The 15,304-nt window shown below is 39.7% G+C and overlaps 1 non-coding gene across 1 annotated transcript; it reads left to right on the top strand.

Moving 5' to 3' along the window:
- The first annotated feature begins 794 nt into the window (after positions 1–794).
- TRNAT-CGU (transfer RNA threonine (anticodon CGU)) lies at positions 795–866 on the top strand. Its single transcript has one exon. It is a non-coding gene; the product is annotated as a tRNA-Thr (tRNA).
- The last annotated feature ends 14,438 nt before the right edge of the window (positions 867–15,304 follow it).

Here is a 15,304-nt window from a genome sequence, read left to right as displayed (position 1 = left end):
GCCGTAGATTGGAAGATTTAGAATTGTGGGTGTGGACAAGGATGGAAGAAGTTAGAAGTGGGGAATAGGGAAATAAACGAGAAAATGTTAGGCATGGTGAGGAAAGAGAGAGAATTTTTGGGAGAGAGGAAAAAGAGACAGGAATTATGGATGAAGAGCGTTTCGATTGGTAATGTGATGTAGAAGCCCGTGATAAAGGGGGGGGGAATGTAAGGCAAGCAAGGAAGGGGCAGGCGTAGGATAGGGATTTTTGACGGAATGATGGGAGGAAGGAAGTATGCTGAATTGAAGGAAGTATGCTGAATCACTGTAAGGTAGGATTTCGGGTTGTGTTTTATTACAAGAGGCAAGGGAATTGACGCTGTACCGTTTGGTGGGCCATGTCCATTCAAAACTTATCTAATTACCGATTATTGATAATAATAACAATCAAAGAAACAATTTCTTACGAAAGAAAAGGGTTAATAATTATGACGAGTAATTAATAATGGTGATGTGCAAATATAAAGGGCATGGTACCTATACAACGTATGAAAGACCACGCTAAATTATTAATAAAATCATGCACATAAAAATAAAGTAATTCTAAGCGAAAATATTTGAGTTGCGGCATAGCACAAATGATTAATTCCACTACATTATTTATTAACTTGGAAATGTAATCAAAATAATGGTAGAGAAAAGCATTTTTCTGTATGCATGATAAATTGCTTCGACATTCATGTTGAAAATTTTATCAGCGAAAACGATGTCAATAAGTCAATTTTATACACCTGCCCGAGGAATCAACAAGAGCCTCCTTAGCTCAGTGGTAGAGCACTGGTCTCGTAAACCAGGGGTCGTGAGTTCAAGTCTCACAGGAGGCATATATTTTAGCATCTAACTAACTAACCGACCGAACCGAACTAATCTATCAAACTAACAGACCTTTTCCTTTGTTCCATCATATTTATACAAAGAGAAAATTTCAGGAGCCATCGTCTACGGACGTCTGATGTAATGCCTAAACAACGAAAGCGAAAACGTTACTCTAGAAAAGGAATCAATTAAATGCAAAAGATGATTTCTGATTGCAATGATAATTTTTTAACCAATCACTGAAATTCGGTAGTGTTACAGAGGACATCGAGAATTACACGGGTGAAGAACACCATAAAGCAGGAATACTTTTTGGCGTTACGTGTACATGCCTGTGTTTAGTAGGAAACATGTAACCTGAAGAGAGAAAAAGTCGATAGCGTACAGGATTTCCCATACTTAACGCGTCCTTAAGTCTAAAGTAGTTCTAACTGTTAATTTCTAAGTGTCTCACAGGTTGTGGGGAACCAACTAGGTCTCATATGTATGATCCGAGGGCCATTTAATGGCACATGCCACAAAATTCCCGTGAAATTTACGATAGAGAATGAAAAAGGATAAATTAGACATATCTTAGTGTACAGGAAGGATCGGGGAGCAGGGTTAAATTGACCACAATCGCAAAAAGTAAACATTATTTGGGATAAGGATAATTTAGGAAAATAAACATTTGTGTAACGTACTAACAGACATTTTACCTCGCTATGGAGAGATTGGCATCCACAAATTCCAAGAAACTGCGGGAGATGCCCTAGCAGTAATTTTTGACGGAGTCATCCGCTAATATACATTACAATGCAACAATTTCATAATGTAAAAATCATTCGCCTTGACCGGGATACAAACCCGGATCATTCGACCCGGCCGAATGCTCTCCGCCGGATATCGAGGGATCCGGGTTTGAATCCCGGTCAGGGCGAATGATTATTACTCTCTGAAATTATTGCATTGCAATGCATATTACCAGATTGGCATCCAGCCGGCCGGTCAACGGCTATTAGAATATTCATTTAAAAATAAAGAGAAGTGCTACAACACGTCATTAAATTTTGTACTTGTCAGCTGTCAGCATTGTCGATTGAAATTAAGCCATGCGAGGTAATCGTGTAAGGGTTATCGCTGTACACAAATAGATTACGGGCTACCCCAAAAGGTTCCCCGACCTCTGGTTCGCGGTAACTCGGTCACTTGTACCAGGTTACTCCCATCACCGGTCACCGCAACCTCTTCGTCCCCCTCCGACCCTCCCCCTCTCCCACTGGAGAGTTGGTAGTCTCTTTTCGGCGGGAGACGAGGCATCCATTCTCCGCGCAGCTGGAATATAGCGATGGGCGGTTTTTGAGGGCGGACACGGAGGGGTTAGGGCTACGGTCGTGGGGATGGGAATGGAGAGGTAGGGTGGAGGAGGTGGTATGGGTGGGTGGAGGGGTAGAGGGGGTTTAGGGCGAAAGCCGCAACAGTGGCCGATAAAATTCACCGTGACGCCCGGCTTGATGGGGAGAGGCAGAGAGGGTGTGTGAGAGGAGAGGGGAGTCTCGGGGACGCAATAAAAAATGAATATCGTGCCAAGCCGTTCCCCTCTCTTCTCTGTCGTCCTATCCCCCTCCCTCCCCCCGGTCTTCTCGCTATGAATTTTGATTGAGGGAGAGAGCAGTGGAGGGATAGGAAAGGGGGGAGGTCCGAGTGGTGTAGGCATTGTGAGGTCGTCGAGGGGCGGTGAGGAGGTATCGGGCGAAGGAAATGCAGCCTGGGGAGAGAGAGGGAGGGAGGCGTGGAGGAGCGAAACATGGCAGCTGGCTGTTTTCGGCGGCGAGTGACGAAATGATGGGCTCTCGAAGAAATGGATCGGGGCCCCCGTCAACACATACCTCATCGCGGGCACAGAGCGGGAAAATTAGCATTTTCTTGAATCCATTCGTCTCGGCCCGAGAATGCCCTTCGCGTAGTTGATATTCCTGTAGGAATGCAATCATTTTTCGCTGGCTTTATTCATTGTTTTTTGGACTTCAATTTTTGTTTGAAAATAAATAATTTTATAAAGATTGCCAGAAGGTGCCAGAGCTTTTCCCATCATAAACAATTCATTGTATCTTACATTTATAATAATTCTTGTGCTATTTGTCATTGGAGGAGGTTAAGAGGTCATCTGCGCACAAAAATTAATTCAATTCTTGTACTAAGCTGATTGATACATGCCTCATATCAGGGCCCCAGCCGGACGGACCTCCACGAACCTAGCCTACGAGTCTCGTGCCATGAGGTCAGTAATAATTATTAAATGATAATGGTTCTCGATTAATCACAAAGTGGAAAATATATCCTCAACCCAACCAAACCCTTTTCCATTTTGTTGTATAATCAATAGTAATAAATAATGAAACTGTGAAAGGATTATTAATCCAACATTTTTGTTATCAAATATATTTCTAATCTAATATTTACCTCAAATAAAGATCTTGAATTAAACAGCTATATAATGTAGGGAAAAATTTCAATTTAGCACAACCATAATTACTTACGACTCAATAAACGAAAATTCGTGCGTCTATGGTAGTTTGCTATTATGGAATGCTCGTGGTGGTCTGTGTAACGTCTCAATAGAAATAATTTTACACCTATACCTAATATAAACATTAAAATTATACACTGGGCGTTCGGGCGTAGTGAGGAGTGGTCAGTAAACCACCCTTGATCATGTAAATTTAGAGGGGCTCGATGTGCTCTAAACCGAGGTTTCATTCTAAAATTGCGGTATTTTTATACAGCTGCTGAGCCACTAAATTATGTTATTATTGTGATGTGTGCAAACTGCGCCAGGGAAGAAAACGGAGACATTTGAATATCTTTTGGTCAAACTTTTCTTATATTACCCGGCTAATCAGATCCATTGATGTAATGAATAGCCATAGAATTTATTTCGGTCACATATATATATCCTACAGTTTGCTAAAAGTCAAAGTCCTACTCACTGAAAATAATCAGTTTATACTGGAAATATTTTTATGAATGTTCACGAAAACCATTGTGCAGTTATAAGGTTAATAGGGAACGTACAGAAATTTCTATAACTTTGAGTGTATTTTCGTCATAAATATTGAGGATATTTTAATACCAAAATGGATTTTTTTTCTTTGAATTTTCATTGGTACTACTGCACACAATTAGCCACCAGGGACTAGAATGAATAGATTGGTGTACTTTTTTTTTCTTTTCTCGTTCACAATTCGCGTTTCACAACAAAGCGAACATAATTGATCCTCACAACTATGATATCGAAAACATTTCAGTTGAACATTACTGATACAAACATCACTTTTACTTAAATTCATACAGTTAAGCTGATATCCTGACACCCACTGCCGCACGCCCACGGCACGGCCACTTGTCTACTGCCAAGACATGAAAGTAGACGTTAAGTGTGGATGAACGCCCTCGCCCAGGGCGTCATCTAACTAAGAGTCAACAAACTTTTGAGATCCGCAGAGCGTCAATTCCGGCGGTGTTATTAAAAATAATAGAACCCCTTAAGTTAGTGATTTTGGACGCCTATTGCAATGGAAATTAATCAGGATTTCACAAATTTTTTATTTGATTGTGGGCATGAGATTCAATGATGCCAAGTATATCGTGCACTGTATGCCTACTCACTCTAACCGAAGCATCTTTATTGCTAACAAATAATTAGGTAACTTATCTTTTGACGTTACATGCCCGGTGTTCAATCACCCACTGCCACTGACCCTAGTGGTGGATTGCAGGGTATCATGTAGAATTTGGTGAACAGTGCTCTTGAGTGACTGAGGTTCTTAAACCTGGTCGTGAATGTGCCTGATGTACGGAGGACGAATTAGAGCTTTGATCAGAGATACGTAGGTTGAATTCCGGTCCATGTCATGTGATATACTTACACCATGTCTGTGCAATTCAATGATGATCTATTTAGGAAAACGGTGCCAATAGAGGGCAATGACCTCAGTACCTTTACTTTGAGTTTTCACCAAGCAATATGTTTAACCACGAGGAGAATCTAGCCTAAACTCTTGAATAAATATTCTTTCTGTCTGGTATCTTTAGTTTGATAGTTGTAATACACAGAAATTATGGCAGTATTTAGATGAATTTCGCCCAACACGTAGAACATTGAATGCAAAAATCACAAGCGTCATGAAGGATTGAAATTTATGCCATAGGCCAAACCAATTATTGTGCATTTTCGAAAAAAAACTATCCCGGCGGAGTTGAATATTTGTCAGAGGTATCTCGATCCCTACTTGAGATGCTTTGTGGAGGTCACTTGAGTGAGTACGCCGTCCGTCGGATGGGACGTTAAACTGAGGACCCCTTGGCGCTTTTCGTAAAGAGTAGGCTAATGCCGACGCTGGGTTTCTTTCTACCCTTCATCCTTTCCTGTCCATCCCCTATGGCGCAAATGACCTCAGTTGTCGGTCGCCTCCCCTAAAAACTACTACTACTCGAAAAAAATACTTCGTTGCATCACGTTTTTCTTTACTGTTGACTTATTTTGGTGTAGTAGTTGTGACACTGTCCAGGCTGGGCACTAACGTAGCATTTATGAAGAATTTCAACGAACGGAAGGAAGAAGGAAGAATAATGTTCTGAAAACATAAGCCATTTTGTTTAAAATCCTGAATTATCCATCTCAAGTAAAGATTAATTTTGATTGGATCAAATCTTAGCTTCGATTAAATAATTCCTCTGAAGCACAATAGGTGCGCATATTAAGACATTCATTTTTTTATACTAGCAACATGATGCTACATTTTCCAAATAGAGCAATGCTTCAGTTTGATGGGTGTAATTGCGCCGCGAAAGATAACACATTAAATTCTTAGGCGAATGAAACCAGCCAAAGGATGCATGTAAAATATTTCATGTTTATGTGGCAAGTAGTTATTCCTGGAACGGAATTAAAAAGGGCATATATTTAGGAAAGAGTCAGCTGCGTTTAGCAATGTTTATTTATTGCTCTCTACTCTTGATTTAGCCTTTGGTGAAAACATGAAATTAGTCTGTCAATAATTTTTACAAAATCTTTAATTCCAATGATTTCTTTACGTGTAAAAACTATGGGAAACCTTTATTTAGTGGATTTGCGCATTTGTTGATAATCATTTTACGCCATGTGTCAACCGTTCATTCTCAAAGAAAGTAGCCTATCGATTTTCACCTTTTATACACTCCTCGCCTGGGACCTAAATTATTCATGCACGCCTTAACCACGAGGAATAATAAGGAAAATCAGAACAACTTTTGTTTAAATGTTCTATAATATTTTTTACATACTTAGTATTTTCGACTTGATATCAAAATCAGTCAACATATTTTTACCGCGGTAGAAAATTAAGTCCATGATGAAGTCTTAAAATGGTAGTTGTCCTTAACGAACCTAGCATTATCAATTTTTGTACCGCTTCGGAGCTATATAAATATTTTAAATTATTAACCCTAGAACGGCAACGCTATTTTTGTCACCCTATTCTGGTAACAATTTTCAAAAATTCGTATCTCACACACATTTTGACTATGAGAGTCCTATGTGGCTCACTTTTTTCGTTTTTTAAAGGTAGGATTACGTGGCACAAAGATATTTTTTCAAATTTTATCGTATGAGAGAAAATGTATTTCATAAAGCGATATTTTCAACCACTCAGGGGTGTTTTTTCACCCCAGTTCTACACCGTTCTAGGGTTAAAAATAACATTGTTCTTCATAAATAATTACAAAGACCCATAAATGCGCATAAGGGTGAAAGAACTATTGAAATAATCACCTGGTAATTGAGATTTTTATCTTAATTAAAAATTTGAAAGCATTATTTAGGCACTACCGCTACGTTTAGGCTCCATCCGGGGACGGCGGTGAATAAACTTATAATACTGCTGGAACCGATGTCACTGAAATTTTGCACCCCCATGGAGCTTCTTTTTTTTTGACAAGCCCTTGAAGACATTTTTTTGTTATTTTATTACTCTATTTCGTAAACGAGTTGAATGGAAGTTATCTTTCATTTAATATAAATGCATGCGGCAAGGAGGAAAAAAAAGAATAAGTACCGTAGTGTTGGAGGGGAAAAAAAGTTGCACCCGGTACGATTCAGGGTTTCACAATGACATTGCATTTACCAAAGGTTTCCAGTTTCGAAACTGGGACGAGCAATGATGACCGTCCTATGTGGGATGGGAGTACGAGGGTGGGGATTGTCCCAAGAGTTTCGTGAGAAGGGTCGCAGAACAAAAGGGGAGAGGGGTGAGACGAGGGGCATGGGGGACCCCGGGATACTGGGGACACGGGTCGTGTGATTGACGCGTTATGAAATTAAGTTGATACTTTCCAAATAGTTTGGCAGGGCAATATATCAAGTGCGCCGCAATAAGGAGGGAGGGTTATTGCATTTTTTTAAATGAATGTCCAGATGGACAGATCGACTAAATTTATCATTTGGAAAGCCAACTCAAAAGGGGTATTTTTATCAGTGTCGTTATAAATATATCAGAAGTAATCACTCGGATGGAATTTCGAAGCTCGAGAGTTTACGTTAGAAGAATTTAAATGGAAAACTCATATAAACATTAAATCTGGGCATTTAGCAGACCCAAGCTACGAGCTTCCTTATTACTTCTCGTTAATATGTTAGTTTAATCAGACAGTAAAAGAATATATATATAATATCAATATTTATAAAAACAAGACAACATTAGAATATTCAATTGTTTCCGGCTCAACTTTGCGGAAATTCATGTTGTTTAAATGAAGAACACAATTTATCTTTCCACTGTCCTTCATTCACTCACAGCTAGTTTCAACGCTCAAACGTCATCATCAGGTACTGATGGTACTGAGGTACTAGTTGTACGTGAATAAAGGACAGTGGAAAGGTACATTGTATTCTTCATTTAAACAACATTAGAAACCTGTAATATCAAACATTAGTAGATACTCAACTACATTCTTGAAAAGTTTTCTCGTGTCATTTTATTATTGATGGATACGTGAAACCTTACCCTTATATATAAGGAATAACCTTACAGCAAGCACAAAAGAATAGAAAGCGGGGCGTGAGAGCTGTCTTTTGGTTGAGAATTCGGTGAATAGAAAAGAGTATTACAAACACAATTTTTCTTAAATGAAATTCGGTTAAGCTAAAATACAGAGAATGCTTGAATGAGGGAAAATTAGAACGTACAATTATGAACTAAAGAAATTTTTAGGATAACCTCGAAGGAAAAACTGATTACACATAACGCTCGGCCAAGCGCTGAAAATAATACCAATCAGTTATTTTTTTCCCACTCGTAAATTCCGCGGATTATTTTTAAAGCACAGAATTACAGAACGGCACATAATGTAACGTAAAATTTACTAATTGACCTACATATGTGCAAAGTAATGCTAATGAGCATTGAACTCAAGTATGGAAAATTAACGACATAGTGTTCATTCTTAATGCATTATGTTCTACACATAAACAAACCCTACCAGCGTGAAAGGTGATTCCAGTGAAATCGCCGCACCCTTTAAAGGCCAACCTTCCATTCAAAGCATCTCCCCATCCCCTTTATATCCCCATCTGATTCTTTCCCTCCTATTACGACACAGTGAAAAGAAATAACAAAAATCTTGGCGTAAAAATCCGCGCTCCGATCGCGGTGGCTTTCCGTGAAACGCAACCCACATCCCGCGGATTTCCCGCCCTATCCTGCTCTCCTTCGTGTTCGTTTTATTTCGAGGGCTCACTCCTCCCCTCCCTCCTCCGAACCCCCTCCATCCCGCCTCCCCCTCCTCGTCCCTCACCCGCTAAACCCTCTCCACCATCTTCGTCGAGAACAAGAGGGGCTAGGGAGTGAGGAGGGAGGGAAAGGCGGCGGTTTGCTTGTTGGGTTCTTGGGTTCTGGGCGGGTAGGCTGGCTGTGCCTCTCACTCTCCACCTCACCCTCTCACTCTCTCCCTCCACACCTCTAACAATCTTGCCTGCTTGCAGGACGTTGCTCCCGTTCGCGGAGCGACGCTGTCGGTATGTCGGGGACGGCCTTAGGTAGGAGGCCGAGGGCGAGGGTGGTGTTCGGAAGGCGAAGGGGTTGGAGGGAAGTTGGGAGGGAAGGCGGGAGGAAAGGAGGGAGGCGGGCGAGTTTTAAAGAGTTACGAGGGATGTGGGGAGTAGTGGGGTGTATGGGGGAAGAGGGGATGGGGTGTGAGTTGGACGGGTGGGTGCAGAGCGCAGGAAGGAGCCTCGGAGTGATGGCGGTGAAGTAGCAGTCTGGTGTGTGTGTGTGTGTGTGTGTGTGTGTGGGTAAGGATTGGAAGCGTTGGTGGGGGGGTAGAGGCGAGTCTCCCCGAGGAGCGAGTGATCGGAAGGGCATGAGGCTGGGGGTGGTGGTGGAAGAGGGATGTAAGAGGGTGTGGGGTGGTTTGAGGTGAGAGAAAAGGAGATGGTGGATGAGCTCCAAGACAAATTTTTTTTTCTATCTCGCTCGGTGATTTTTTTTCATCGACTCGTATTTTTTTTCACCTACCCCGGGCACGCGTTCCTTTTTACGAAATTCATTCCGGAAAATAGGATTTACTGCCATGAGGTTTGGGTTTCTTGCGATGTATGATGCACTGTCAACAAGAGTATGAAGTTTTTATGAGAAGAGAAAATTTAATTGATGCTCGGAAATTAGAATAAAAATACTCGAAAGGACATTTTATTTACTGCATTGAGTTATTTGCTCGCGGAACGGGTATGAAGTGTCAAAAAGATCATCTTTCTGTCTGTTTGAACAATGATGAATGTTTTTACGAATGGACTGCCAACTAACAAATCCTAAACCAGATTAATATAAATGCGGGATTGAGGAACTAAATAAATAACACGAATGAACGCGTGAAACCTTTCCTCAATAAAAGTTACATTTTTGAAATATTTAAAAATTGTTCGAATAATCCCATAAACCGTCTGTAGTAATATTAACCATTTTCAATTCCATACTGTTTTAATGAATTGCTTCTCCTATGATACGACTTTTCATGAATTAAATTTGTAGGTTCACCTTGAAACAACCTCACAAACAATACTCTGCTAAGAAAACAGTTCAACGAATTTCACTTCTTGCTTTTTTCATTTCTTTGATTCGATGCCTCTCAGGGACCAGGGGGTAACGTATGTTTTTCTATCAATTTGTTATTCGCATGTGCCGTCGGATAATGTCCGACTGGGCCCCGATCTGCATTAACCACTGCAATACCATCGCAATTTAACGTAGTCATTTCAACTAGAGCCCTATTGTATTTATTTTTATGCTTTATTCACTATTCAGTTTTATGAGGTGTTTTTTCCGTGTCACTGAAACCACCACGTCATTATAGGGTAACTTTAAAACTTGATATTGTGTCATATTTTTTAAATACATGCATCACTGAGTACGAATGTACTCTGCCTCAATGAGATTCCCAACAACGGAACAAATCCTGTTTATAATCCCAGAATAAAGCGATAAATAATGAAAGTAAAGAGGTCATTAGGAGAGGTAAGCATGTACTCATTAAAATTTATATATTAGTTACGATCAAACAATATTATAGGCATCAAATGACAATGGTTCAATTGAACTCATGTACGGATGCATGATTATTGGGTAAACTGCATTAAAATAATTAACTCATTTCTGCATTATGAACACAACCTGCAATATTTTGAATGAAAGAGTGTGAAAAAGTAGTGAGTGGTAAAAAGTGAGTACTGAGTAGTAAACACACACACACACATATACATATATATATATATATAAAATGTACATATATATATATATATATATATATTTATACGTATGTATTTATGTATTTTTTAAGAGCGCTTTGTACTCATGACAAATGAGAGACTCATATTTTGCTCCCGTAATAATCGAACACTGGGCACGGAATGACAAGATACGAAAATATACACGTGTGATTAAACCAAAACATTATCAATGTCGAAAACGACCACTAATTGAATACCAACGCTTATTAAGTGGAGACACACTTCGTTAACCCTTCATTCAGTCTACCCCTGCCGTTCCTACCAGATCAAGATTGAGTTAAAATTTTCTGTATGGGCTAAAAAATACGTTAATTACTATTAAAACAGAGAAGAGTATAAAAACCGCCCATGCCAGATGTCTGTCAACGTTTAAACAAAAGAATGACAATCTCAAACGCAAAAAACCATCTGATTTCTCACTTTGATCGGTAATTCCCAACACCCGCTTTATAATTTCAGTGTTTTTTCTAATAAAACTTCGAAGAAGCTGCCGAAAAACCTCCAGTTGTCACATGGCTAACCTTATTCCATGACATGCTTCAGGCAACGAAAAAGAGAAGCACAAAGTTTCCTCTTACTCCGATCCCTTCTCATATCATCATCCTCTTAATACGAATAACGAGAAAGTGACAACACGTCTGTCCAATGGAGCAGAGAAAGCATTTCATTCTACTTTAAAACATAGGATGTCAAGTTCAAAAATATAGTATTACAGAGGCATTCACCTCAGTACCGAGAGACATTGACTCCACGTACAAAATAAGTATTCCTAACGCGGCCGTGCAATGTGAATGAGCTGTAATTAGAATGAGAAATCGGGGAGGAAATAGGATGGGGGGTTGGAGTGAACCACCGACACTTAAAAAATAAGAATAAGAATAAGAAGTGTCGGGGGGGGGGGTGGGCTGAAAGGTGAGGTGAGAGGAGTGGCACGAGTGAGTGGGGAAAGGGGGAGTAGGGTAGAGGAAAGGTTTTGGATCAAGTGTGGAATATCAAGTGTGGAGAGGTCTTGTCCAATGGGACAATGGAGAAGTTTGTGCAGACGCCAGCCCAGGGGTCGAGCTGGGAGGGAGGGAGAGAAAGAGTGGGGGTGGGTGTTTGGGGGGGGGGAGGGGGAATGGCATTCCTCGGCCGATTCGACACCCTCGTGGGAGGCGAGGCTCCTTCGCCTCTCGGTCTTCCGCATTGCGCTGTCGTCTGGAAAGGCCGGCCGCCCCCACATGCCAAGACACCCCCCCTTCAACCCCCCCCCTCCTCCCTAGACACAAGACACCTCCCGCTCCTCATCCTCCGATACCGCCACCTTCGATTCCTCTCGCTCTCCTCCTACACCTCCCTTTTTTCCCCACGGTCGCACAATCGAGGTTTCATTTTCTCTCGTTCCTGTTCCACTTCGTAAGCTCCTATCCAATTATATAGTAGGGCTTGAGTGGTTCGGCAGAGCGGTGTACATATAACGGGCTGAAAGAGTAACAACACACACACAGACGTGTGTCCATGGATATAGACTCCGGGGATGGGGGCGAAACAACGGAGGACATCACGGGAAATGTTCACCCCACCCATCCCCAAAAAACCTTTCTTGAAAAAATGTTAAAATAACAAATGCGGAAAAAATAATCATTCAGGACCGAGGTTTGTTAATTAAATCCTCATTATCACATTTTGCCAGTGAATCGTGAAAAAAATCCGGTGAGCAGTTTCCGCTGTAGACGCAAATTCATAAATAACTTATGAGGAAGGCAGGGATTTGAAAAGTGTATGCATGTCAATGCAACAATTTCAGAGTGTAAAAATCATTCGCCTTGACTGGGATTCGAGCCCAGATCCCTCAATATCTGGTCGAGTGCTTTAGCCACTTAAGCTACCGAGGCGTCCCCTTAAACTCTGAAATTTTGGGGCTTTTAAAGGAACAAGATGTTGAGTTTTTCAGAGTTTAAGAGGACGCCTCGGTAGCTTAAGTGGCTAAAGCACTCGACCGGATATTGAGGGATCTGGGTTCGAATCCCAGTCAAGGCGAATGATTTTTACACTCTGAAATTGTTGCATTGAAATGCACATAAGCGGATGACTCCGTTAAAAGTTACTGTTGCGGCATCTCCTGCAGTTTCTTTGGAATTTGTCAAGTGTATGCATGTTGGGGAACATACACTCGTCCCACAAGACTTCCAATCGAAATCTATGCTTCTGTGTTGTGTGGCCAAGAGTTACTCACCACACTTTTGATGACCCACGAGAAACGGGAGGGAAGGTCCAATAATACGTGATAACCAGCTTCATTTTGCCTATGACACGACATCACGACCCAACATATAAAAACAGGAGAAGGTTGTTCCAAATCATGCGAATGCTCTTCGTGGCTACTGACTGCTCTGTTGAAACCTATTGATATCTTTAACTTTACCCAAGCTGTATGATACCAGATAGTTATTCCACATTTCAGATACATATTGAGAAATCGCGTAGACCTATTCAACTTGACACAAGATATCCTAAAATCCAATGACACACATTACAAAATACCTCATTCCTTAGCTCTGCATACAACCAACTAATTTCATCTAAAATATATTCAGATCAGTATTCCTGATCCTAGGCTACCCTTAACTACATCATACACGTATTCCTCATCTATATCCAAACTTCACGGACTGTTTTTCACTGTGCCTTGATATACTATATTCTTTCCATTCTTTCCGTTTCTTGCCTCAGAAAATAGTTTGAATCGCTGTACTTCCATCTCCGTAGTTCTGTGTTCATTAATTTATCTCATCCATTTCCTACGGATGTCTTCCATAATCCATACCTTCCTAACCCTTTTTCTATTTCCTGTTGTTATGTTTGCCGTTTTTTTATTCCATGTAAAAGATATCCCTATCTTTCTTTTCCTTTACCCATCCCCTTATCTTCCCTCAGAATTTTATCAGCTGCCTCCTGGCACTCTTTCCTTTTCGTCTCAGTTGTGCTCCACATTCCATTTTTATCAATTGCATCACTTTCTCATCATGATGAATTTGACATTATAATTCACAAGCATTTTATTGTGACCAAAATTCCACGCAGTTCAATGGGTCATTGGAATACGCAAGCCCTTCAACCACTTCAAGTTTATTGAAGTCCATTCGGGGGGTGGTCTGCCTCAATACTCCTTTAAATGTGTGAATTTAACCCATCAGCAGTTTGGGGTGTGATCTAGCTGCAAACTTGAAACCAAACTTTGGGTTCACTGCTAGATTTAATATGTTTCCAAAAATAAAAACAATGAAAAACGTAACTTAAGAAGCTCGAATCCATCAGTTTACATCTATTAAACTAACAGAGCTCCACACGGATAGAAAATATGGCGATAAACTAAGAAAAACTCTCTGTTATAGAATCATTCGGTCTACACGTCTGCAGTAAAAAGGTGATTTTGTTGCCAAGCGTGACAATTCATGATTTTCGGATTTAAAAGATTGACAGTTTAATGGCAAAAATACATTTACACCTATATAATACCCGGCAAAACTCCGCAAGGGTACATGGAAGGGGGTTTTAAGTCGCCAGACATACCTATACAATCATTACATCTACGTAGATATTTGTTCAAACATACAATCTAGCTAAGTTAGTCATCACTCCAGTTGCTACTTACGTACATGCATAAATCTTTAGTAACAGGACAATATTGAAATCCGGCGGGAACACTGTCATTAAAATGGGTCTATTTAAAACGAATGCATAAAATCGGCGAAATATAGTATGTACGCTTATAATGCTAATTATTCTCTTCGCACCAGCGATAATATACATTTTAATCTCTATTATTACTCTGAAAAAACATTTTAAACCAACCCGCTTTACAGTCTAGCTACCTGATTATATATATATATATATATATATATATATATATATATATATATATATATATATATATATATATATATATATATATAAATATATATATATGTGTGTGTGTGTATATATATATATATTTATATATATATATAAATACACATACAAATATATACATATATATATATATATATATATCTTCGAAATAGAACGCTCTTCGGCGACGCACAAATATATAAAAACACGGATATAGATTTGTGGAATATAGAGACACAAAGAAAGGACACTCACATTCTGAAGACGACAGCCGAGCTGTCGGAACGTCATATAACAATTTGTGAGTGTCCTTCCTTTGTGTCTCTATATTCTACAAATCTACATCCGTGTTTTTATATATATATATATATATATATATATATATATATATATATATATATATACTAGCTGAATACCCGGCTTTGCACGGGTTAGGGAGAAACAATAATATAAATATACTACATAAATAAAAACAACAAATTATAAAGTACAATAATACACTACTTCATACAAATTTAAGAATCTTTTTTATTTAACACCTGTTTATAAACTACATTTTTTGTTTCATATCCAGGAGAAAGAATATATAAATTTTTAGGCGAACCTACTATGGAGCAAGCAACATAAAGTTGCCCGTGGCGATCTTAGATGAACACCACAAAACTTTAAAGACTGTCCCTGTGATTTATTAATGGTAATTGAAAAAGCTACCCGGACTGGAAACTGTAATCTTTTAAAGTTGAAGGGAAGATCAGTTGGGATTAGAGGTACCCGTGG

This window comes from Hetaerina americana, unplaced genomic scaffold (genome assembly GCF_022747635.1).
Source record: "Hetaerina americana unplaced genomic scaffold, ioHetAmer1.1.p SCAF_9, whole genome shotgun sequence".
Taxonomy (NCBI): domain Eukaryota; kingdom Metazoa; phylum Arthropoda; class Insecta; order Odonata; family Calopterygidae; genus Hetaerina; species Hetaerina americana.
Note: the sequence above shows the minus strand (reverse complement) of the source record. Positions and strands in the feature narration are given on the sequence as shown.